General features: G+C 44.4%; 1 protein-coding gene across 1 annotated transcript in view; it reads right to left on the bottom strand.

The window, feature by feature from the left end:
* The window catches only part of WWOX (WW domain containing oxidoreductase), a 956,041-nt gene that overhangs the window by 119,066 nt on the left and 813,611 nt on the right, over positions 1-23,364 (bottom strand). The window lies entirely within an intron of this gene.

The following is a 23,364-nucleotide window of genomic DNA, read 5'->3' as shown; positions in this document are numbered from 1 at the left end:
GTAAAATTTAAAAAATAACAATAATGTATAATAAAACCGCTTAAAGCTTGCATTTTTGGTATCTACCTTTGGAGTTTTGCAAATAAAATTTGAAGGAAGTTGCCTTACCTTCTCAGACAAGAGCACGAATATTTATTAAGTATCTACTATGTGCTCGGAATTTTCACATTTACAAAGGAAAATAAAGTAGCAATGTGATCATTGTAAAGAATGTTGAGAATGGCCACAATACAGTATAATTAGTTTGTCTTCTTTCTTGCTGACAATATTTCTGCTGATACTCCTTGAATCCAACTGTGAACCATAAAGATGGTATAACCTTGTAATCAACATTTTAAAATTATCTTTGGATCATTTTCACTGACCAATCCTTGAGGAGAATCAGTTTGAGGAGAGAAAGCTAGATTTCCAATGGAATTTCCATTTTAGTGAGTTCAAATTCTACGTGGTGAGGCAGCAAAGAAGAAAAACACACAACCTGAGTCTGTGCCCACCTGCGCCCAGGGAGCTGGGAAGCCGAGCGCTTTCCCAAAGATCAGCCGTGCAGACCGCCCAATGGGAACCTCCTAGACCAGTGAAAAGCACCGTTTGTATACAAGGCGCTAAGGCTCGGCTCAACCTCACATCACTTATTTGGCCACTGTGGTCACTGTAATGACCCAGAGAGTGGCGTGTTGGTGCTGGTTGCTGGGAAAATCTGAGAGACCCGCAGAATGTGGTTTTGAACGAGAAGAGGACCAACGTAGCTCCCGAGAGCGCCCAGAAAGAGGGACAACACTTCAGTGCTTTTCTTCTTAAACACTGTACATCCAGACATATTTACGTATCAGTTTAGAAACAAATAAATAGTTGAATGAGCAACTGAATCCATGTTTGATTTCCTATCACTTAAAATACACTTCTTTCTTCTTTGTATAAAATGCAGCAAACCCTAACTCACAGAGTTACTGTGAGGACTAAAAGAGATAATATTTACGAATCTCTTACTATAAGCAGGCAGTACTAGTTATTTTAGAAATTATTTATTTTATGTGTATTATTTATTTGGGGTCTCATGTATTATTATTTTTATCATTTATTATTTTTATTACTTACTTTTGCTATTACCTTTTGATCTTTACTTATGATTATATTTAGATTTATACATCTATATGAAAAGCTCCTAACACATGGGGTCAGTGTCCCTCTCAGGCTGTTCACTAGGAATAAGAAAACCATCTGCAAATATGCACGGCTCTCTTCAGGCTGGCTTTCTGAATACCAAGAGCACCCCAGAGCTGTGGCCCAGCTTTCCTTGGGGCTCCTAAAACAGTGCCTTCCTGTTTCTCTCTGGCTTCTCAGACACTCTCCACCACAGTGTAAATCAAGAAGCTCACAATGGTCGGTTCTGCCCGTGGTGCCTTAAAACCGAAGCGAGTGGTTAACCAATCCAGGCCCCACAGAAACTACAGGGTGGGCTCCTGATGGGGAGTCAGAAATTCTTTCTATGAAAATGCAAAGTACGACCTCATAAAAGAAACCCACTGCAGGAAGATGAAGAAATGTCAGTTTGCATTAAAACAAAATAGGAGCATGAACATTTTAACCATCTGGTATAAGACCTTCCTATACAAATACATAGATGTTGCCAAAGAGTTAGACAAGAACTCCACACAGCTCCCTTGGTGCCTCTGTAAAAACTTGGAGCAAATTCAGGGCCGGGTGTTAGTGATTGGTTTACTGAAGCAGTATATTCCCTCTGTGCCACGTAATTGTCTTTGTTTTGCTTTGAACCTAATTGTCTTATCATGCTCCAGAGCCTGTAATACACTTGGAAGGAAGCTGAAGTCATAAGCATGGATAAGCAGATGAATAAAACAATACTGGTGTGAAGTTTTATGGGACAGGAAATGTTTGCACTGGGCAAGATAGGCTAGGTGCTGCTGCAGTAACAAACAAGTCCAAGATCTTAGTGATGTAACATAACAAAGGTCTGCTCCTCACTCACCCACACATCCCAAGACGATGAGCAGGAAAGCTCTGTTGACTGTGGTCACTCAGGGACCTAGGAGGACAGAAGCTCTTGGGGTATTTCTCCCTTGATTGCCAGAGCGTGGGAAGGAGTCAGGGTGAACGCACTGGCTCTTAAAATTTCCTCCCGGAAGTGACACATGCGGCTTTTACCTCCATTTCACTGGCCAAAGCAAATCACAGGGCAAGGCGTATTGTCAAGGGAAGCAAGGAAGTGCACCTCTCCCCTGTGCCCTCATGTCGGGGAACCACACTGTTTGAGACCAGCCACGATGACTCACATGAGGCTCCCGACTACTGAGGGCCTAATAGGTGCTCGGTGCTTCATTCATTACCTTGTCTAAACTCCTCCCAAAGACGAAAATGGCTGAAAGCAATGAGCTCTGAATTCTAGTATTCTCCTTGGTAAGAGCTGACACAGCCACTCATATTAGTCTCTGAAACAGATTTCAAAATTTTAAGAGGTGTCTTCTCGTATCCCTGGTCTCCCCAAATGAGCCCCTCTTGAACTTATTATGCACACCTGCCACCTACTAGGTGCGCCATGCTGGGCCATTCACTGACCTCAATAAGCCTCAGTTGAAGGACAGGGTATAAAGGTGAAAGCACAAAGAAAAAACTCAAGACATATCAGTGCCCCATCCCCATCCCTATCCCTTCCTCCTCAAAAGTTGGTGTCATATGAACATTTCTGGACTTGGCTTATTGACTGCAGAGGTGCCATAGGCAGCGGCAGAACTCGGAAAGACCAGCCTCTGAATCTGAAACAGCCTGTGCCTACATTTAAGTGACAAAATCAGAAGTCTGGGGTCTTTCCACTTTGCTATGGTTCATGAAAACAAATGTATGGGCCATAGTGTTGCAACCTATAATGATGGGACAGGCCATAGTTCTTTTGGGCTACTTCTGACATGTCCATAGTACTACAAAATGGCCAGATAAGGGGGTGCCTGGGTGGCTCAGTCGGTTAAGCATCTGACTCCTGATTTTGGCATGGGTTGTGATCGCAGGGTCATGAGATTGAACCCTATGTTGGGCTCCATGCTGGGCGTGGAATCTGCGTGAGATTCTCTGTCTCCCTCTTCCTCTGCCCTCTGCCCCTACTCGTGCATACACTCGCGTGCTCTCTCTCTCCAAAACCAAAAACTCAAGGCCAGATAAGGAGCCATTTCTGAGTACCTGCTTCTCCCAGCCCTGTGCAGGGTGACCTTATGGTCCTTGCCTGATTTAATTTTCTTAGCAAATCCATGCAGTTGGTATTACCTGCATTTTACAATAAGGAGATGGAGGCTCTAGGACGCAACTGAGGTCTAGATAGTAAGAAGCAGAGTTCAGTCTGAGACAAAAGTCCATCTGACTCTCAAGTCTTGGCTTTTCTATTCCCACCTTCCTTTTCCTGAGATGACATACTTTAATATTGCTTATGATTGTGCTCAGTAGTATTTCTGATGATTGTCAGGGAACCAGACTGGTCACAACCTCCACAGAGCTTAACCCATTAGCTGGTGCTGAGTTAGAGGTTCCAAGGCCTGGAGATTCTAGTTGATGATGCTATATTTCCACCTGGCATTGAATAGCTTCATTCCAACAGACTGATTTTGACATAAACCACACTGCGGTGCTCACGGAATTTCTCACGAGTGGTCTTCTGGTTCTGGGGTATGAATCTGATATGAACCACCCCTTTGCAGTTAAGCCAAACCTTGAGGTTTTGCTAAGGTTTCACTCTGAGTGAACTTACCAATCAGAGTGAAACTAGGGTAGAGAAAGGGGTCCTAAGCCACAGAAGTGGGAGGAAGCAATCTGCTTTGTCACCCAAGCACACAAGGTTTCTGCCGTAGACCAGAGGCAGCCAGACAACGAGGGAGGCTAGCATGAGAGAAGCCCCCACTACTTATGGAAAGCTTTTACATAGCCTATACATGGCATGGTCTGAATTCCTGCAGCTGGGTCTATGGGCTATTCCTCATTTTGGGAATAGCCAGGAATCTCAATCCACTGATAAACGTCCCTTTCAAAAGTGAAGTGGTGAGAAGAGATTTGGCCAGTGAGAAAACTAAAGCTCAGAGAGATTGGGATTCTTGTCTAGGGCTCCACCAATACCAGATAGCAGAGTTGAGAAGGTATGATGTCCAAGCACACGGTCTGTCTCACTATACCACACTGTCATGAAGATGACTGTCAGAAGCAGTTGACTCAATGACAATGACCAACTTAGAATTGGCAGAAGTAGCCTAGTCCCAACCAGCAACTTTCTTATTTTTATGCAAGGGATGGAAACATGACCCCTGGGATCATACCCTTAAAATTCTATGATAGGTGTGTTCAAATCTATGGGTGACAAATGAAGAAAAGACTGTGAGGGCTTGTGTATATTCATGTGCGTGTGTGTGTGTGTATTTGGAGCTGGAAAGGTCTTTTTTTCATCAACATATAACTATACTGGAAGAGCTGACTATGGGATTCCACAGGACTCTCCTGTATCTTGATATACCATCATACTCTTTTCTCCTGCCCCTCCCCAACTATTTTTCTTAAGTCAGCTCAAAAGAGTTCTATTAGCTGCAACCAAGAGACGCAATGAAGACAATGAATTTTCTGTTTCGTGCCTTGCTGCATCCCCAAGTGCCTAGAATAGTGCTTGGTATATGGAGGATTAACTATTCAACAAATACATGAGAAATAAAATCAGGAATCTTAACCAGTATCCTTGGGTTGTGAAGGGAAGGGCTTGAGAATCTCTTTTAGCTCATTTTCAGCTTGCCAAATTTTCTGTATTTGTGCAATGGGGCAAAGCTATGCCCAGAGAGGCATACGTGGTAATCATATTTGTGTCTACCCCCCATGTCCTCATCCCAAGGACATATGCTTGCAGAATTTGTTGTGTCTGCAAAATAATGATCTAGTTTCCTGTTGCAAAGACTGTGTTAGACATAAAGAAATATGTTGTAATCACGTTGCAATCCTTAAATATACAAAATGCCACAAAATAAGGAATCAAGATGAGTGAAGGATGGTGAAAGAGTAAGTGAACAAGAGGTCAAGGCTGAGTGTTTAAGGAAAATTTCATATGACTACAGGCCAAACTGAAGCACCAGGTGACAAGAGGAAGTTGGAATGATGGGAACCAGATGGTTCAAGAATGCAGCAGAGGAAAGGGCAAATAACCTGGAGGGAGAGATCCTGAATTGAAGAGTCACAGGGCTGAGACACCTGGCATGGATGGATATTGAATGGATGGGGGAATAGATGGATAGATAGATGGATGAATGGATGGACGAATGGGTGGATGGATGGAAGCATAGTGAATAGATGGGTGGATGAACAGACGGACAGACAGGTGATAACTTTCATCAAATTTTCTTGGACAGCTCAAGAAAAAAAGAGGCAATGATTGGATTGGCATGAAACAATTACCTAGACTGACAGATTAAAGTACGTTGGGTTACGCTGCTGGAAGGAGGGCCTCATGATGTGGAGTCTAAGTGATGTGTGCTAGAGGACAGTAACCCTATAGCACTTGTCTACTTATGGGTTCATAATCACAAAAAACTTTGCATAAAGGGTGTACCATGGAGGGGGAGAAATGTGTCAACAAGATTCATGGCTTTGTGACCACCAATATTCATGTGCAGAAAGAAAAGAACTAAACTTTGCTTAAAAACAAAATAAAACAGTCATAATTGCTCCTATCTCAGAGGTGGCCGGTGGACTACCACGAGTCTAGGCCCATTTTTCATAAAGTAGAGGCGTTGCTGGGGCATTGCTTCTCAATCAAGATGTACATTTCTCAGTCCCCCTGTGTCTAAATTGGGCCACACAATTACTTCTGGTTATAGTATGGTGTTCAGAAAGTGATGTGGGTCACTTCTGGGCTGAGGTACATTAAGTATCCACTGTCATTTCTCCATTCTTTCTTAACTTTTCCTGAGACCACGGAAGCCAAAACTAAAGATGGCAGTGATAGAGGATGGAGGGAGCCTATGTCCCTAAATCTCTATTTGAAAGAGAGCCTCACGACTCGGTACATCTATATTGGATGGTGTACGAGCAAGAAAATACCTTGTTTTATGTTAAGGCACAGAGTTTAAAGTTGTCTGTTATAACAGTTAGCCTACCATGACCAATGCAAGACAAATGTGGTATATTTGCGCTTCTTCACTGCTTTCTCTGTCAAATTGTGGGGGGAAAAAATAACTCTAGGGCCAACCTTCTTTGATCTGTGGTTAGCAGGGAAAAATAATTAAAGAATATTTACTGAGCGCCTACTATGTGCTGGCATTGGGATTAAACACTTTCGATGGACCATATAATTTAATACTGACCATAACCCTTCGGCGTAGGTCTCATCAGCAGCATTTGAAGAAATAAAGGCTAAGAGAGGTTAAGTGACTTGCTCAAGCTCTTCACAGCTTACAGACGGAGGTTTAGAAGGCGTGATTGCAACAGAAAGTAAGGCTTCCATGTTGGATGAAAGCGCTTATGCCCATTTGATTCTAAGAGATGGGCCAGGAGTCATCACAATTGGATCCAGCTGGGCTATAAACTGTTCAACCCCCTCCATCCATCAAGTCCTTTAAATACTTTCAACTAATTCAGTTCAATCCAAAAAAAAAAAAAAAAAAGAAAAGCTTATGAATTTTTTACTCATGCCAGAACTGTGCTAAAGGCTGGGGATTTACTTCTTGATTTTAATTCCTACCTTCTGAGTTACTCAGTCTCGTTTCAGTGAGATGGTCAATAGATAGACATGATACTGCACAATCAGGGTTAAAAATGGAGCTGTGGACAGTGTGCAGAGGGAGCCTAGAGGAAGAAATGTTGGTTTGCATCCATGGGACTCTCCTCCCAACTCCTGCCACCCTGAATCACCACGCCAGTACACATTGCATGTGCACATTTTCTTTCCTGAGCCATGAGAATCCGAAAGTGATTCCAAAGCCATGCATGGCCAGGAGCAGACCTTCTTTTGACAGTTAGTTTGCAAGTGACAAAAGCCCAACCAAAATGAAGGGAAATTCGTTCATCTATGGAATGCAAGGAAGAGTTAAGTAACAGAACCATGGAGAGGTCAGGGAGGCAGCCAGACCTAGGGGAATATGGGAGCCAGGGACTCAGCTGTCTGAATGTCTGACGTGTCCTCTCTCCACATGGAGGGAAACCCAGATGCTGACAGCTGCCAGGTTTAATCCCATGGCTTCCGCCAATGGAAAGAGACTGAAACTTCCCAGTTCAAAAACTCTGGGTATGGCGGGGGGAAGTTCTTGGCCATTTGTGGGAAGGTTCGATCAGCAGAGTTCAGGTGCGTGAAGCCAGATCAAAATGGCACCTCCCAAGGCGGCCACAGGACAGCCAGTGGGAATAGCTTGCAGGTCGGAGAGGTTCGGAAGCAGGTGCTGGGAGACAACCCCACACATGCCACAAGAACTCATGAGAGAGGTTAGTCAGGAGAAGGATCCAGAACATTTGGGAACACTCCTTATGCAAGGGCTTCCTTGCAGGAGTTCAGGAGACTGCAAACTTCAGTCTTCAAAAAAAATTTTTTAAGAACCCTACAAGGAATGATCATAAAACACAAGAATTGGGGAACGCCATTATTTATTATCCCTAATATGCTATCCGTGTTACTTTTTCACTATATGCTCTGAGAGATACGAATCCTGTGGTTTAAAAAAAGAAATGGGACCATTCGAGGACACTGGGTGAGGCCCTTTCAACAACAATGGAACTTCAAGTACTTGACAATTTGTATGCTGTCGGTATGTAAGCACTGAGCCTCGCAAACCCCACAGCTGCATGTTTACAGTTTAGACCATCTCTGTGAATTGCATCCTTATGTTCTGTATTTTAAAAGGCCATTTTCGGCTCCTACTTAGCTTCCACTCAGAAATCCCATTCAAATCAGGTCTGCGTGTATGCGTGTGTTTTTCCAATCCACACGTTGTGAGGATCGGCCACGGAAATTTTCCCCATTGTGTTTGCTCTGGGTACCCTGCTCCACGATGAAGTTCAGAATTCTGATGTTTGTCAAAGTGCAGGGACCCGGGTTGATCTTCGACTTGGGTGCATTTTCATGGTGGACAAGGGTGGGCCAAAAGAAGACAAAAGAAATGGGCAGCTTTTAAGTCCCTGATGTCTGCAAGGCGTGCTGCCAAGTATTTCAGACTCCATTTGAACACTGGGAAGCATGGGCTTAGGTGCTAGATAGCAGTGGGTTAAAATCCTGGTCCTGCCACCTCTTCTCTAGGAGACCTGGGCACATTATTAGGTTGGACCGTACGAAACTGATTAACAGGTGACCATCCATACCCACAAAAATGGCAGTTTAATACAGTTCAACCTAACTGTTCACCTCTTTAAAACCTCATCCACAAAATGGGAATGATAATACCATGGATGTCTTAGGATAACGAGAAGGATGACACCAGATAACAAGTGTAAGGTGATGAAGGTCAACCTTGGCACGTAAAAGTGTCTGATACATTTTGGCCATTGCCATTGTTGCTGTTATTATTTACATATGTTAAATAATGTCATCTTCCTAACAACCCTGTGTGATAGGTTTTACTGTGCCCGTTGGGCACAAAAGGATATCGAGGCAAGAAGTTGGAAATAAGTTGACCGCAGTTACATAAAGAACAGGTAGTGAAGCTAAGCATTCGATCCCATTTGTCTGACTGTAAAGTCTCTGCTTTTCCCATGGCCCCTCACTTGTCACAGGTGCAGCGAGTCCATCACTGTGGTTGAGGGCCGTGAAGAGGGGTGTGCAGCCTTGGGTCCGGAGGCCAAAGCACGTGGGGGAGTGGGCTGACACAGCTCCAGACACAAGGGGCTGGCCTAGAGTGTGGGTTGGATGAAAATGAGCCAGCAGCATCATTCTGATTCTCTGAAAAAGATGTTATCTTGAGTCTTCCATAGATTTACAATAGCTTCATGGAATTTGGCGATAGGAAAAGGGTGAGAATGAGGCCTTTGTGAAGGAAGATGAAAGGCTGCATTTCTGGGTTTCCAAGAAGGCCCAGCAGATTGTAAGAAATCAAGTCATCCAGCTACCAGGAAAAAGTGATTCTTTTACTTAGATGTCTGTAAGGGGTGCAAGCACGGGATACTGTGTGCGGTTATAAATAACTCACAACTTTCACTAACATGTGAGAGTTTGTTCCCTAATATGAAGTTGAGATGTGCTTCATTATATCCCTCTGAGAAAATTATACTCAATAAATAGTGGTGGTATTCTCTTAGAAATCTCAGCAATATATCAGTGGCTCAATTTTTTTTGACCAAAGATTCAATTTTTAAGAAAGTTTCCCCCCAAATTCTATGTATAGAAAGAAAATAAAACCCACTTCAACAAATATCTTATTTATGATATTAAAAATTGGGAACTCTGCACTTAATCCAACTGTAATTAAAGCTGAAGTTAACTAAAGTCTGCCAGTTACTGCCCAAAGCAACAAGAAAAATACGATTATGAAAAATAATACATCTTTTGCAGTAGTTGTAAGGGAAAGAGGCAGGCTGTCAAACTGTGTGTATACTATGTATGGAAGCCTCTTCTTGCCTCAATGTCCTTACCTGTGAAATGGGTATGATAACACTTATCACACAGAGTTGTTAAGAGGAAATTAATGAACACATGTAAATAATAATGGTAAGAAGAAGGCTCAACTCTTTTATAAATAAAAACTTACGGATAGAGGGGAGAAAAAGACTGACAGGAAATATTTTGCAGTCCTAAAAGTTTTAGGTTAGGTGCCGGGAGGGAGCAAAAGAGATTTCCCCCTCCCTGTTATTTGTTAATGTCTCGAATGTATATTATTTTTATAATGAACAAAAAACAGCTGTGGAATAAATAACCATATTGCCCAATGGTTCTCAAACTTCAAGGTTGAGAGGAATCACCTGGAATGTTTGATTCAAGTGCGGATTCCTGGGCTGTACGCCTCCAGATGCTAATTAAGCTGGTGGCAATCTCCTAAGTGACTCAGGAACTGTACTTTGAGAGACACTGATGACCACTCTCCCTGCATGGGTACTGGCTGAAACTTTAGCTGGAAATGTGGTCTAAATTCCTCATCATTTCAGGCCAAATGAACGTCAGAAAACAGCTACGTGCATTCTAGTTCTCAAGACGCGCATTTGAAAACAAGAAATCAAAGACTCAGCATGTACTAAATACTAAGATTCTGTTGTAAGATAAATATACATGCAGGCTCTAAGAATTGCTGGAAAATGTGAGAGAAAAGGAGAGACTGTTATTGTCCCCATGATGATGATGGTGATGATGATGAACAAAAAGCTTGGATAATTGGAGCTTCACTAAAAATAGTACCTAATATTTGTAAAGCACTTTTGTAAGTATAAACAGGTTCAACTTCGGAAAAGCACATCAAAATCATGGCAGATTAATGAGATCTGGAAAGCATGGCATAGCTTTTTCTCTGCCCGGAAAGGACTCTTACTATACTCCCTGCACACACTCTAAAGTCTATACTGCAGCAGAGCAATGGCAAGGTGCACACCTAGAGAATGTCCTCTTTATGGAGGCCTTGTTTCTGCAGGAGGCAGAGTGGCTTTGCAGAAAATGTGACCCAGGACCTCCAACAGCGCTGGAAATGTATACGATAAATAATTTTATGTTGAGAAAAAAATGAATGAGTGAATGAGCGAACAAGTGAATGAGCCCAAGCAAGGCAAGGCCTGGCCACCTTACCACCCAATGAGACCATCTGGAGTACCAGACACAGATTGGGTTGCAATACCACTGGCCACTGTCTCCAAAGAAGCAGACCTCCCACCAACACACTTGTCCCTGGGCAGAATCCGGTTTAACTCCTACCCCTGAAATGGAACCACTCATTTTTCGGCCAAAAGATCAATTACGTGAAGTAATCAAGGGACCAAGCTAAAGGGCTACGTTTATGAAGTGAAGGGGAATGCAGGGCTGGAGGCCAAGAAGGACCCAAGAGTGGTTTAGAAAAAACCATCAGAGTTACTGAACGCAAGCCCGAGCCTGCGGCAGGGCAGGAGGCCTGCAGCGAGCCAGTGAGGTCTTTCTTAGGACTTCAAGGACCTGAAACGGCTCCATTCCAACAAGCAAGGAGAGACAAAGCAATAAAGTTCCAGGTTTCAAACAAGACAGAAAACAGAATGAAACCAAGTTTGGGCAGCTGTTGAACCCCCTTGGGTCACAGGGGTCTGAGAGGTGGAAGAAATAACTATACATCCTCTTTCTCTACTGTACTCTGTCTCAAAGAATTGAGATGACTTTCTGGCTTCCTTTAACAAGTGCACCAACTTCAAAACCGAATTGTTTTTTTCCAGATTAAGAAGAAAGCGTCGCTATCAGGCTGTCAACAATACATGCAGGGAGTAATAATAAAAACGCCAGTGGTTCTCAACCACATTCACATGTGGGATGCACCCCTCGGTAGTATACTCCCTGAGCTCTGGGGGTCTCAAGGTGGGCAGGGTCATGGGGAGATTAAGGGGTTACTTGCCCTGGAGGTATCTTGTCAAAAATTTCTGTGCTGAGTGAGGATACTTTTTGAAAAAGTTCTCAAAGAGATGGTGATGACCACACTCACACGTCTCCTCCACTCCATACCAATATGGAATCATCAGTTTAACAACATGGCAAACACTTGATTTGTGCTGCTTTAAAGAAAGCAATCAAACTGTAAAAAGCATTTTTGAAGCTGATTCCTTCGAATTATCAGTTTGAATGTTGCACTATTGACTAAAATCATAAGCCAGATCCCTGGAGTTTTGCCATCTTTTGCTTTGCCGGTCATGAGCCGAACTTTTGGGTCTCCTCCTCCCTGCCATACAGACAAATAGCCTTAGTACTGCACTAGTCCAAACCTATCCACCTGGCTGCAGCTCTCATGTGCCAAGGAGTTTTGCTCATCGGTTGTCCAAACTTGATTGAGGCCAAAAGTTCCACCCTTCCAGACTATGAGAATTTTCTAATGAGGATAAGTAAAAAATCCTGGCAGTCCATCAAGAGATTATACATTTAAAGCATCTGGAGTGATATGTCATTGCCACAGAGAGCCGAGAGACCCATTTTGCTGGAGGCCACTTTATAAGTACGGTTCACTTCTCAGAAGTTACCCTAATTCCTGGCCCTTGCCAGTTGGTTTCTGACGACGACAATGACAACCACCACCACCACCACCAGCAGCAGCAGCAGAAAATACACATTCCTAAGAACAGACTGGAGCACCATATTCCCTGGAAGCAGATGTTGGATTTGCAGTGCTGAGTTCTAGGCACTGTGGCTGGCCCCAAGCACCTCGGCATTAGGGAGAGAGCTTAATGTTTCTCTTTGGAGTCAGTTCGCTCAGTCTTGGAAAGATCATTCTTGAGCAGGCACAGACAAAAGACATCGGGAACATACTGTATTTATGTTGGGATAGGAACCAGATTCCTTTTTCGCAGATGCTTCACGATGGTTCTAGATGCTGGAATACAAATTCTAGAATTAGTATGCCTTGAATGATGTGACATAAGGGTTTGGGGGTAACTCTCCGGTCATCTGGAGGGCAGGGTGAGAGCTGGAAACGAGAGGCTTTTCAATGAATCAGTCTGGTAATACGGACCCAAGCTGGTGGACATATAGCTCTTACCTAAGGCTAACTAATGAGCGCTGCTTAGCAAGACTCAGGTTAAGCCCAGACAGTTGCTCCTTCGTCCCATCTTCCGTGCTTTCCCCCACAGCCCAGACATGGGCTATCTTTGCTGACCACACACTGTCTCGTTTAACTAACTGCTGTTTTCTATTTGCACACTGACATTTAGAAGTTTTATTTTTTTATCCAGTTCAGAAGCCCATTTGCTTCAATAATGGTTGATAACAGGGTCATTCCCATTAGCACTGTTAAATAGCTTTTAAAAATTTTTCAAATAAAGATTCTTTTTTATGTGACCCTCTGCCTGCCAATAGGTTGTGATAAATAAGCCGGCTCCAAGTTCCTAGGTTTACATAAATATGAATGACTACAGTAACGTGTGAACGAGACAGAGATGTAAAAGGTTTTTAAATCACAGTTTAACAAAAAGGTCCTGTCTGTCAATGAAATAAAGCTGTTTTGAATTTGTTCCCAATCATTTGGCTCTTTTGCTGGAAGCCCGTGTTTGCTCGGTGGTGATTAATGCGAAGCGTGCGCGGCCTTCGCGGAGTGCGTAAAAAAACTGGCAACTCCAAACGGCATTCATCATACTCGCCATCAGGCAGGTGCTGCGCGCTTAAGTTCACTTTATTTTCCCGCACTCCAGATCCCGGGGCTGCCTAGGTGCAGTTCCCTTTGCCAAGCTCGGCATGGAAAGCCTCACTATCCTGGAGTGGCATGCCACACCGGGTGAGGGGTCAGGTCACCGTTTCTCTCTAGGTAGTTCATCTGCTCTGCGTGTCACTGATCAGATGACACGGAAACCCACCGAGTCAAGTTAGGAAGTGGATAAACAATGATGTTGTGGATGCACACCAAGGTAGAAAAAATGCAGGTCTTGGGAAGGCGAGTTAAGTGGGAAGTGGTTATAGGCGGGCACCTGCCCCAAAGAACCCTTTCTTCCACATCATCCGCCTAGCTCCCCTCTCTTGGGCTGTTTAGGCATGAAATGCTTTCCAAAGACCACGTGAAGCAGGGGAGGGAATGACTTCGCATGCAGGAGGAGGGAATGGGGTAAGGCAGGGGGAGAACTTCGCTCAGGATCACTACTAGGTTTGGTTCAGGTCCTGACTCATCGCTGAAGGGACGCCAGCAAGTCTTCACATAAAATATGCCTCAGTTTCCCCATCCACTTCATGGGGAGGCGTGATCGTCCTGACCCCCAAGATGGTTACAGGTCTCAAGCATGCTGGGCTATGAGAAGCTTAGCACAGTCCTGCCATTCCTAGGCAGTTTATAAATGTCAACAGTTACTGTTGCTACTATTTTTATAAGGATGACAGGGATGCTCACCCAGTGCTCTTTCCTCAGTCACCCTTATCAGATTCCATTAACGCTAACAGTGAGTCTGCACTGCGTTAAGGAATCGTCCACCGCCACCCTCCCCATCCCCTGGCGCTTGAACAGGCAGCTAATAGTGCTGAAGATTCACTGTGGCCAATGCAAAGGCAGGAAGATCAATTAGAAAATCTGTGGATTCTGCTCTTGTGTGGGTTCCTATTTCCAGGCTAATTATTTATTGGCTCACTGTAAAGCCCTTTGCCTGGACTGCAGGCCCTCCCAGGAGAGGCTATCTGAGGAGGCTGGCTTCCTTGGGAAGCAGCAGAAGGGAGGAGAAGGAAGGACTTCTCATTTGCAGATGACCTTACTTTAAGTCAGCAGCACACGTGCTCAGTTGATCCAACCATTTACCACGTACTTCTGTGTGTTCCCCAGGCACTGTCGTAGGCTCGCGGGATGGAGCTGCCAAGGAGTTGACCTTATAGTAGAGAAGACCAGCCCTCAATAAACAGAAGTACACTGTGTCTACAGAGGAAAAGAAAGACAGGGTAGGGGGATAAAGAACATGAAGGTGAGGGAAGCATTATTTGAGCTGGTGGTGTTCGGGGAGATATTTGAGCACAGACCCACGGCAAGGTCACAGTGGCTGACGCGGAGGGTATAAGGGGACCAGTGACAGCAGATGAGGTCAAGGGGGCAGCAGGCTCTCAAGCCATGTAGGACCCTGTGAAGGGGTTTCGCTTTAACCTAGCCTTTAGAAAGCTTTTGTCTGGTCTCTGTCTTAGAACAGTGGTTCTCAGATTTAGGGGTCCATGCCCTGCAATGAACTCCAGAGGCGCAGACTTACTGACAGAGGATGGAGACTTAGTGGCTTCTGATCTCCACCCAAGTTTTAGAACCAGTTCTTAAAAGATCTATCCCGGCCGCTGGAGGGAGAACAGACTATTCTAGGTGGCTGAAGGCAGAGGTGCGGCCTCCGGACGGTGGCCGTTGCAACAATCCAGCCTCGGCACCAGGCCAGAACCTGGCCCTGGGTAGTAGCAGTGAAGGAGGTCATAAATGCTCACAGTTAGAGCACAGGGTCAACTGAGGTTGCTATCAAACTGGACAGGGAATGGAGAAGAAGAAAAGAAGAGTAGCAGGGATAAGTCCGAGCATCCTGGCCTGAGCAACTGGGGGATTCGGTATCCATTGTCTGAGATTGGAAAGATGCAGACTGGAGAGAGTTTGGGGAGGGGGCGGGAGCTAGAAATCCAGTTTGGTTTCCAGGTTTGGGGAGCTTACTGGGCAAGTGAATGACGAGGTTAAGCGGATGGATGGATATATGTGTCTGGGGTTCAGGAGAGGTCTGGGATGGGAAACCCCGTTTGGAATTTACCAGCATATGGATGGCATTTCCAGCTGCATGGCTGGAGATAACCCAGGAAGTGATATGAGAGGAGGAAGAAAGTAGAGGTAGAGAAATGGGCACCCCAATGTACAGAGCTGGATGGGGACAGCCCACACAAAGTGTCACAGCAAAGTGATGTCCCAAGAAACAAATGGAGAGGGTGTTCTGGAATCAGCCAAATGCGGTGGTTGCTCTGAGGAGGATGAGGCCCCCAACTGACCATTGGGTTGGACAGTGCAGGTCAGGGTGACCTGTGTGAGAGCAGATGGGGAAGAGGGACGGAAACGAAAGCCTGATGGAGTGAGTTCAAGAGAGCAGGAAGAGAAAGACCATTCATTCCAGGAGTCTGCTTCAGGAGGGCCCAGAGACAAGGTGCATTGGGGGGTAATGATATTTAAGAGAGAAACGCAGCAAATAAGGTGCTACCTGCCTGGTTATCCTGTATCCTCTAGTTAGGCTCACAGTATCCCCAAAAGTAAGACCCCCCAGCTGCCTGCGGGCAGAGAGAACAAGGCATGATGGGGAAAGCCGAGAAGGAATAAAAGCTAAACAGGCGGCATTCCTATCTGCTTGATTTGACTCAAGAGGGACTACTCAGTAGTCAGAAAAATAGGGGTATTCTTACGTCATTTGATTTTAACATGCTCTTTCTTTCATCACACACACACACACACACACACACACACACACACACACACCTTTGTTTCTCCTGTTTTTTGTTATGGGATGGTGACATCTGGTCAAATGTCTGGTCTCTCCCAGACTGGCTGCTTCCTTGATAGAAACATCAATGTCTCTGACAGAATGTACATAATGGGGGAGAGAGGGACCCAGGGAGGGGAGCAGTAAAGGGCACTCGGTAATTCATCCATGTATGTATTTTAAAGAAACAGCGGAAGCACAGAGATTAGGAACACAGGTTCTGACGTTGGAATCAGGACTCTAGCATTTGCTAACTAAATGACCTAGAAATAAATTAATGCCCATATTACCCATCACGTCGTTTCCTTAAAGTACTTCTTGTGATAAATAGCTAGCATTTATACAGCACTTTTCTAAATGCTTTGTATTTTACAACTCATTTCATGTTGACAACAGTCCTGTGAGATTGGAACTAATACCCTATTTTATAGATAAGGATACTGAGGCACAGAGAGGTTAAGTGACTTGCTCAAGGTCACACAGCTAGTAAACTGGAAACAAATTTACTAGTGTATATATTCCCTCCCTTATTGTCTGTTCCCCTGTTAGACGGTAAGGCCCTTGAGGGCAGGGGACATGTCTTATTCACCTCTGTATAACAAGCTCCTAGCACAGGGCATAGCACAGAACTGATGCTCAATGAATATTTGTTGAAAGGATGAATCAATAACTTCAACAAAGATCAGTGTTTTTCAAGGGGTGTCCCTTTTATAATAGGTAGGCTTTGACTTCTTAAAAGGAAGAGGTAATCTCCATGAGTGTTTGCTTTTTAACTGTGCTAGGGAGATGTTGCCTAGAGAAAGGGGAAAAGCCATATCTGGGAAGTGTAAATAATGCAGAGGCAGGCCACAAGGGTCATTTTCTGTCTCCTTTGCGGGGGGGGGGGGGGGGGGCGGGGTGGCTCCGTGCAGATGATGGAGACTCACTTCCCTGGTGCATGAGCAACCCTTCTACCATTGCCTTCTACAAGAGGAACACTCAACCATGGCATGCGGAAGGAAATCTGGGTATTTTGCATGGATGCTGACCTGTCATCTTCCCCAAGGAGCCAGCCCCATCTGCCTGTGACATTTTCGGCCGCAACGGTAGTCTGAAATGAAATTGAGGCAGAAAAGACTGGAGAAGTTAAGGTGGAAAATGCCAATAAAACATATTCATAAGGTAGTTTGAGTTGGATTGTCTCCAGGGGCAATTTTTCAAAGCACAAGTTCCTTCTGGTGGGGACAGGTGGTCCCTGGAGGGCGGCAGGCCCCTGTGGCACAGAGCCCAAGGAATCCAAATTCCCCTACTGAAATAAGAAGACACCTGTCCTAGCTAATCCATGTCTATTGTTCAGCTCTGCTGTCAGGGGCAGCTGCAGAGATGCTAGTCCTCAGGAATAAGGGGGAAATAAGTCCAATGAGGTTTCCTAGAAGTCATTCATTCATTCGACAAATCCTGTCGGATGCAACCACCTGCCTGCACTTGACAATGATGTTAAAACAGGGACCGACCAGAGCAGATTCCCTCTAGGCCCTGTTCAGAAATACCAAATAAGTAAAATAATTACTACCTGTGATAAGTGATGGAGGAATGGGGTCCAGTGGTTGAGAACCGCCGAGGGAGCTAGGGAGGAAGGGGTGCCAGAGGCCTCTCTGAAAACCTATAGGAGTGGGGTGGGGGTGGGGATGGGGCACACTACCCCAGAGGACTCCTGAAGATCATTTACACAAACACCAGATGTGCTGTTGTAGTGCTTTGTTGAGCCCTAGAAAATTAAGTGCACTTCTGCAACTTCTAAGATACACAAACACATGGCAACTTGTCCTCCAAAGACGTGGCTCTGGTAACCTCCCGGAAAATCCAGCTTCTCATCCAACCAACATTCTAGCTAACTGAAAACTGTCACTTGTTTGCTTCTGTGCTAGTCTCGTTTTCTTTGAAAGCCCTACGTAAAAACTGATTTTGGGCTGAGAAGCACCAATGCCTTAGATCCCACAGAGATGGAAGCTTACTCTACCGGAGAGCTATTTTTACTCAATTTTCTTCTGGCTCTTAGAGGCCTGTGGAATTTTCACAGAGGTTTTTTGAGGTGCTGGTATGCCAGTCAAGGAGGGAAGGAAAATCTTGCTCTTGTGGGCAAGATTCGATTTTTCTAGTGATGGCTTAAAGGCCAAAGTAGACCCAAGTTTGTTTCTAAATCAATTCTTGGAATTCACCGTTTGGTTTTGCAGTTGTTCCTGAGAGGGCACAGGCCCTTCGGGCTTTGGTTTTGTTTTGTTTTATTTCTTGCTTTTGTTTTACAGTTATTCTTCCTCCTATGTATATTTACATAACTCTGCCTAACATTCCATGACCAGATTGGCAACCTATGGACAGAATTCCGTCTGATGTGAAGTGTGGGGGCCAAGGTACGCACACTGGGAAATATCCAGATTTCAGAACTCAACACAAGAACCTTCTTTGAAAACACTATTAAAAAGAGCAGAGGCAGCTCGGGCTGGGTAACTATATCTGAAAAGCAAATGTTGTTTCTTGTCCAAAATACCTTGAGGTCCGCTCCACATAATGCAAGCAATGTGAATATTTCCTACCCTGCTCCCTTTGCCAAAATGAATCCTTCTTCATCAGAAGTAGGGAAATCACCCAGAAGTGCCTTATGGATTTGCTTGGGGCTTTGGCGCTGCACCATGCTTAAAACATTATAATGGTTGATCAACCTCCCCCACCAACCCCTTCTTTATGCATTCAACAAGCAGCTTACCTGCCAAAATCCATCTAAAAATATCCCCTGCATCTGTGGCCCATCAACCATCTCTGGCTGATTTCGGTGGGTAATTGACCCTTGGAGCAGGTGGAGAGCCAGAAATTTATTTTTTCCTGGATTGAGTCTACGTTGACTTAAAACAGATGTTCCCCCCACGCCGATATGATGTTTATAATGGAAATACTATTGAGCACTGTTCAAGGGGCTGTTCAAACCCAAGCCAAACAATGGGGGAGCCTGAGTGCACCCTGGCACTGAACGAGTTAAGTCATGCCACCTTTTCCCTGGGGCTGAAAACCCGGGAGGTGCCTCTGGCAGGGGAAATAGGAAAGGAGACTGTCAGTTCTTATTTTCAGGTTTGCAGAAAAGCCTTTTTTTTTAAATGTAAACATTCATTAAACTAATTTGAAGTTGTCATTACTCTCCACCCCTGCTGTTTTATATCAGATTATTCCTAAGTGCTTGGTGAAGAATCCCATAAAGCCACACTCGATTCCTCTGCAGGGGATAATCGCATAGTTTGAGCTGTGATTTACATCGTGTGGCACTGGGAAGTGTCCTCAACTTTGAAGGGCCGTGGCTCCCTGGCAAATAGTCTCTGCCTTCCCCAAGGAAATAAAATTCCAATAGTCCCTCCACGACTATTATGAGGTCCCCATTACCTTTTCTTCATCCAACTGAAGATAATTAAAAGCAGTTCAAAGCACACGCCAGAAGGTATTGGCATTTTATTAATAAATGGAGAACCAAGAAAAAGGTATGTTCCATTATGGTTTTAAACCATAAGACATGCTTAGGTTCCTTTTTGCTTTCTCTCTCCCTGCTCTCCACCTCCTCCCCCCGACCCCAATCTTCAGTTTGGGGCAGCCAGGCGTTTTGTGCTCTGAGATCACGTGCAGCAGGGAGGGCTGTCTCACCTTTGTGCCTTCCAGCTGAAGCCCTGGCCGTGAGGGCATCAGGGAGCCATACTCCTCCCTAGGAGAAACTGATTCTAAAGCAGGAGGTACCGTGCAAAGGACGTAGGCACTAGAGGTGGATGCCAGAGCCTGACTTCCAGCTTTGCCAACAGGACAGCCACCCTCCGTTACCATGAGTCCCACGCATGCAGTGGGAATAACAATCATGGCAGGGAGCTCTGAGATGGACAGGAGCTGGAGGACACACCCGGAGCACAGCACAGCGCCTGCCAGACAGGCGTATCGGCCGTGACCGATCCTGCTGCCAACGTGCGCAAAACCATAATGACAATCCTAAGAGAAGTCGCCCGAGCAAAATTAGGACATGAACAGTTTGTTTTCAGTGCAGCTAATCACCTTTGCTCCTTTCCTCCCCTTAGAGGCTCCTCACCCCCAAGAACCAACACTGCCATGGATCGGTGCCCGCACAGCCCAAAACTTACTTGTCCTCTGCCCCAGCCTCTCCGGGTTGTGCTTTCTAAGTAAACGAACTCTTGTCTAAGTGTCCACAGCCGCTAGTCATCGAATGCATGTCCCCACAGGTAAAATCTGCATTTTTTTTTTCTCCAGAGAGTCACATGCTTTAACCAGGGATGGCAAACGCTTGGTACATAGACCCCTCCCATGCTCAGTGTGGGCATTCCAACTTGACCATGGGACTCAGTCCTTTGGAAGCCTGACAAAACTCCAGAGTTCTTCTTAGCATTTCTGGCAGTCAAGGCAGGCTTTAGGTTTGGCACACAAATAAAACCTAGGTAGCACTCTGCCTTAACCTAAAGGAAGAAGGAGAGATTCTGAACACCGTGGCAACTGAACATACTGCCCTTGCATCCAACAGACATATTTCTAGAGCAGCTGTGTGGTATAAGACTTTGTCAGTCTGGATAGCAGTCTGAGCACTGTGCCATGCACTGGCTGTGTGACCTTCAGCACACTCCTTAGCTTCTCTGTGCTGTGCTCCTTGGTAAACAGTACTTATTTCATGGTGTTTTTACGCAGGTGGAAGTTCTCAGAATGGTCCTTGGCACGCAATAGGCTCTGATCAACCAATGTTAGTTGTAAGAACTGGCCACTACCCCTCAAATCACAGCACACACCTAGCTCCCTGAAGGTGCCTACAGAGAGACTAGGAATCTTAATGAGCAGAAAGAACACAAGAGCGCCCATGTCTTCATCAGTTACATTAAACAAAGATGAGACTGTAGCTGGGTCTGCAATGGAGATTACAAAATGAGACTAGGAAATACTCCTCAAGTGCCCAGTTACTTTTGAAGAGGTAAGAGATTTTTTCACCGCATTCTTTTTGGTTTGCCAAGCCCTTAGAAAGAAGGGAGTACTCCTGCTATTCATTACCAGCCAGTGCCGGTCGGATGGCATGAGTGTCTACTGAAGCGCGGACGAAAATAACCCAGGCTGCACCAGCCATAGCTTGAGACTCCCATCCCGTTGCAGGGGCCACCGAAAGCACTGGCATCCCTGACCCAGACCGGCACTTCAGCTTTCAAGATTCTCACCAATCTACGAGCAGTGCCTGAAACTCTCAGCAGAGAGGGGAAGAGCGCGGTGGAATTCCGCCCAGAGTGTGCTCACAATGCAGCCGGCAGAAGCAGCTCTGCAGTCTTCTGCGTTTTCCAAAACTATTTTTGGAAACTACTGCGGCTAAAATCTCACCAAGTTCAAGGAAATGAACTAGAACCAGCAGAGAAATCAGGCTTGGTTTGTTTTTTTGTTTGTTTGTTTGTTCTTCCAAGTATAGGTGTGAAGGGGGGTAGCTGACACAGGAACAATGATGGATTAACTGCACATCTGGTTTGTATCCAGAAATATAATCAGTTTTGAGGCTGTTAGGTTTCAGTTATTTATCAGCTTTGTATAAAAAAAAAAATAAAAATGGAATCTGTTCAATAAAGAACTGCCAAGGACAAACTTTAAATGAATGAACTCTCAGTGTAACAAAAGCAACATTTCTGGGGGGTGGGGGGGGAGAGTAACTGAACATGATAACTTACAAAGTGGTTAATAAAGCTATTTTTGTGTGTGTGAACCGCCCAAAGTATTCTTTAAGTAGCGAAAAGGTAATGTCTTCAGTAAATGTGGCCAGATTATTACAATAACAACTTTTTAAATTGTTCCAAGCTTACTCATTTGTCAAGGTCTCCATATCTTTGCTCGATGCGAAGAAGATTGGGATGGAACAGCAAGTTCTCAAATACCTTGAGTGTCTACTTCCTAGAGTGCTGATGTCAGGCTCAAAGCCATCTTGGTGAGCTGGTGGTTCAGGTATGTGAGAACAGGTAGTTGACAATATAGTTAATGTTCTTACTTAAGCAATTACACACTAGATTAAGGACTGCAACATGAGGGTGTCTTTTACACTGTATTTTATGGTTAAATGGTGCATTTCAGGATGACAACAAACTGTAATAGTGTATTCATGTAATTTTAGGATGAAATCAATTTCTTGCAAACACAATTATTGTTACATAATTCTCCCACCTGTTTATGACTCCCTGTGAATTAAATTAAAATGCAATTTCACATTAATTTAAAATGTCATTTTCAAAAGAAGACATTTTCTATAAAGCAAAACACTGGTACCAATCTCCAGAAATCGGAGTATTATTGACAAGAGACGTATAAATCTGTTCAATAGTTATTGTTTTACTTTAAAGTCAGATTTAAGGTGCTATGTGCCACCTTTGGCTTCCAGTGTTTCCAGATTTTGACAAATCCAAAGTGTGTGGAGAAGAATAAACCCTTCTCCAGCTGTTCTGTAAAGACGATTGCCAGAGCTGGCAACTAAAACTACAGGATCTCCAGCTAAATTTGAACGAAATAATTTTTAGTATAAGCATGTCCCAAACATTACATGGGATGTAGACTAAAAAAAGGAACACCTTTCATTATTATTATTTAGTATAGAATAAAATAAAATTTCAGTATAAGCATACCTCATGCAATATTTGAGACAAACTTAAACTAAAAAGTGATCCACTGGGTATCTGAAATTCAAATTTCCCTAAGTGTCTTATATTTTCATTTGCAAAATCTGGCAACCCTCTTTGTGAACTTTTACCAGGATGCTGTAGCAAAGGCAGGGCTGCTGTCATTATTCTTTGGGATCTGTTTATCTGGCCCTAAATCCACTTGTCTCTTAGTACATCCACAGACTCAGAGATAGAAGTTAAGCTCAGGCAAAATAAGACCTAGTTGATTGATTACATAAATCTTATGCCTATGGACAATTTTCCTTCCAGGGATGAAGCCAAATTTGTAAAGGTCAAGGTAATTTATTCACCATGAAGACTTGTGAATTTCTTTCCAATTCTACTTATCAAGCCTGATAAACTTCCTCCTGCCCTCCCTTCCCCTATTCTCTCTTTCCTCCCTCTCCCCCTTCCCTCCTCCCCTACTTCTTTCCTTTCTTCCTTCCTCCCTCCCCCTCCCTCCTTCCTCCCTTTCCTCCTCCTTTCCTCTCTACCTCACTACACTCATCTCTCATTTTCAATGAATAGTAAACATAACAACAATCACACAATTCCGAAGAGTCTGCATTTATTGAGCCAAACATGATGCTACAGGCAAATTGTTTTATCCTCACAGCAA

The sequence above is a fragment of the Neomonachus schauinslandi genome, chromosome 16, assembly GCF_002201575.2.
Source record: "Neomonachus schauinslandi chromosome 16, ASM220157v2, whole genome shotgun sequence".
In the NCBI taxonomy this organism is placed as follows: domain Eukaryota; kingdom Metazoa; phylum Chordata; class Mammalia; order Carnivora; family Phocidae; genus Neomonachus; species Neomonachus schauinslandi.
Note: the sequence above shows the minus strand (reverse complement) of the source record. Positions and strands in the feature narration are given on the sequence as shown.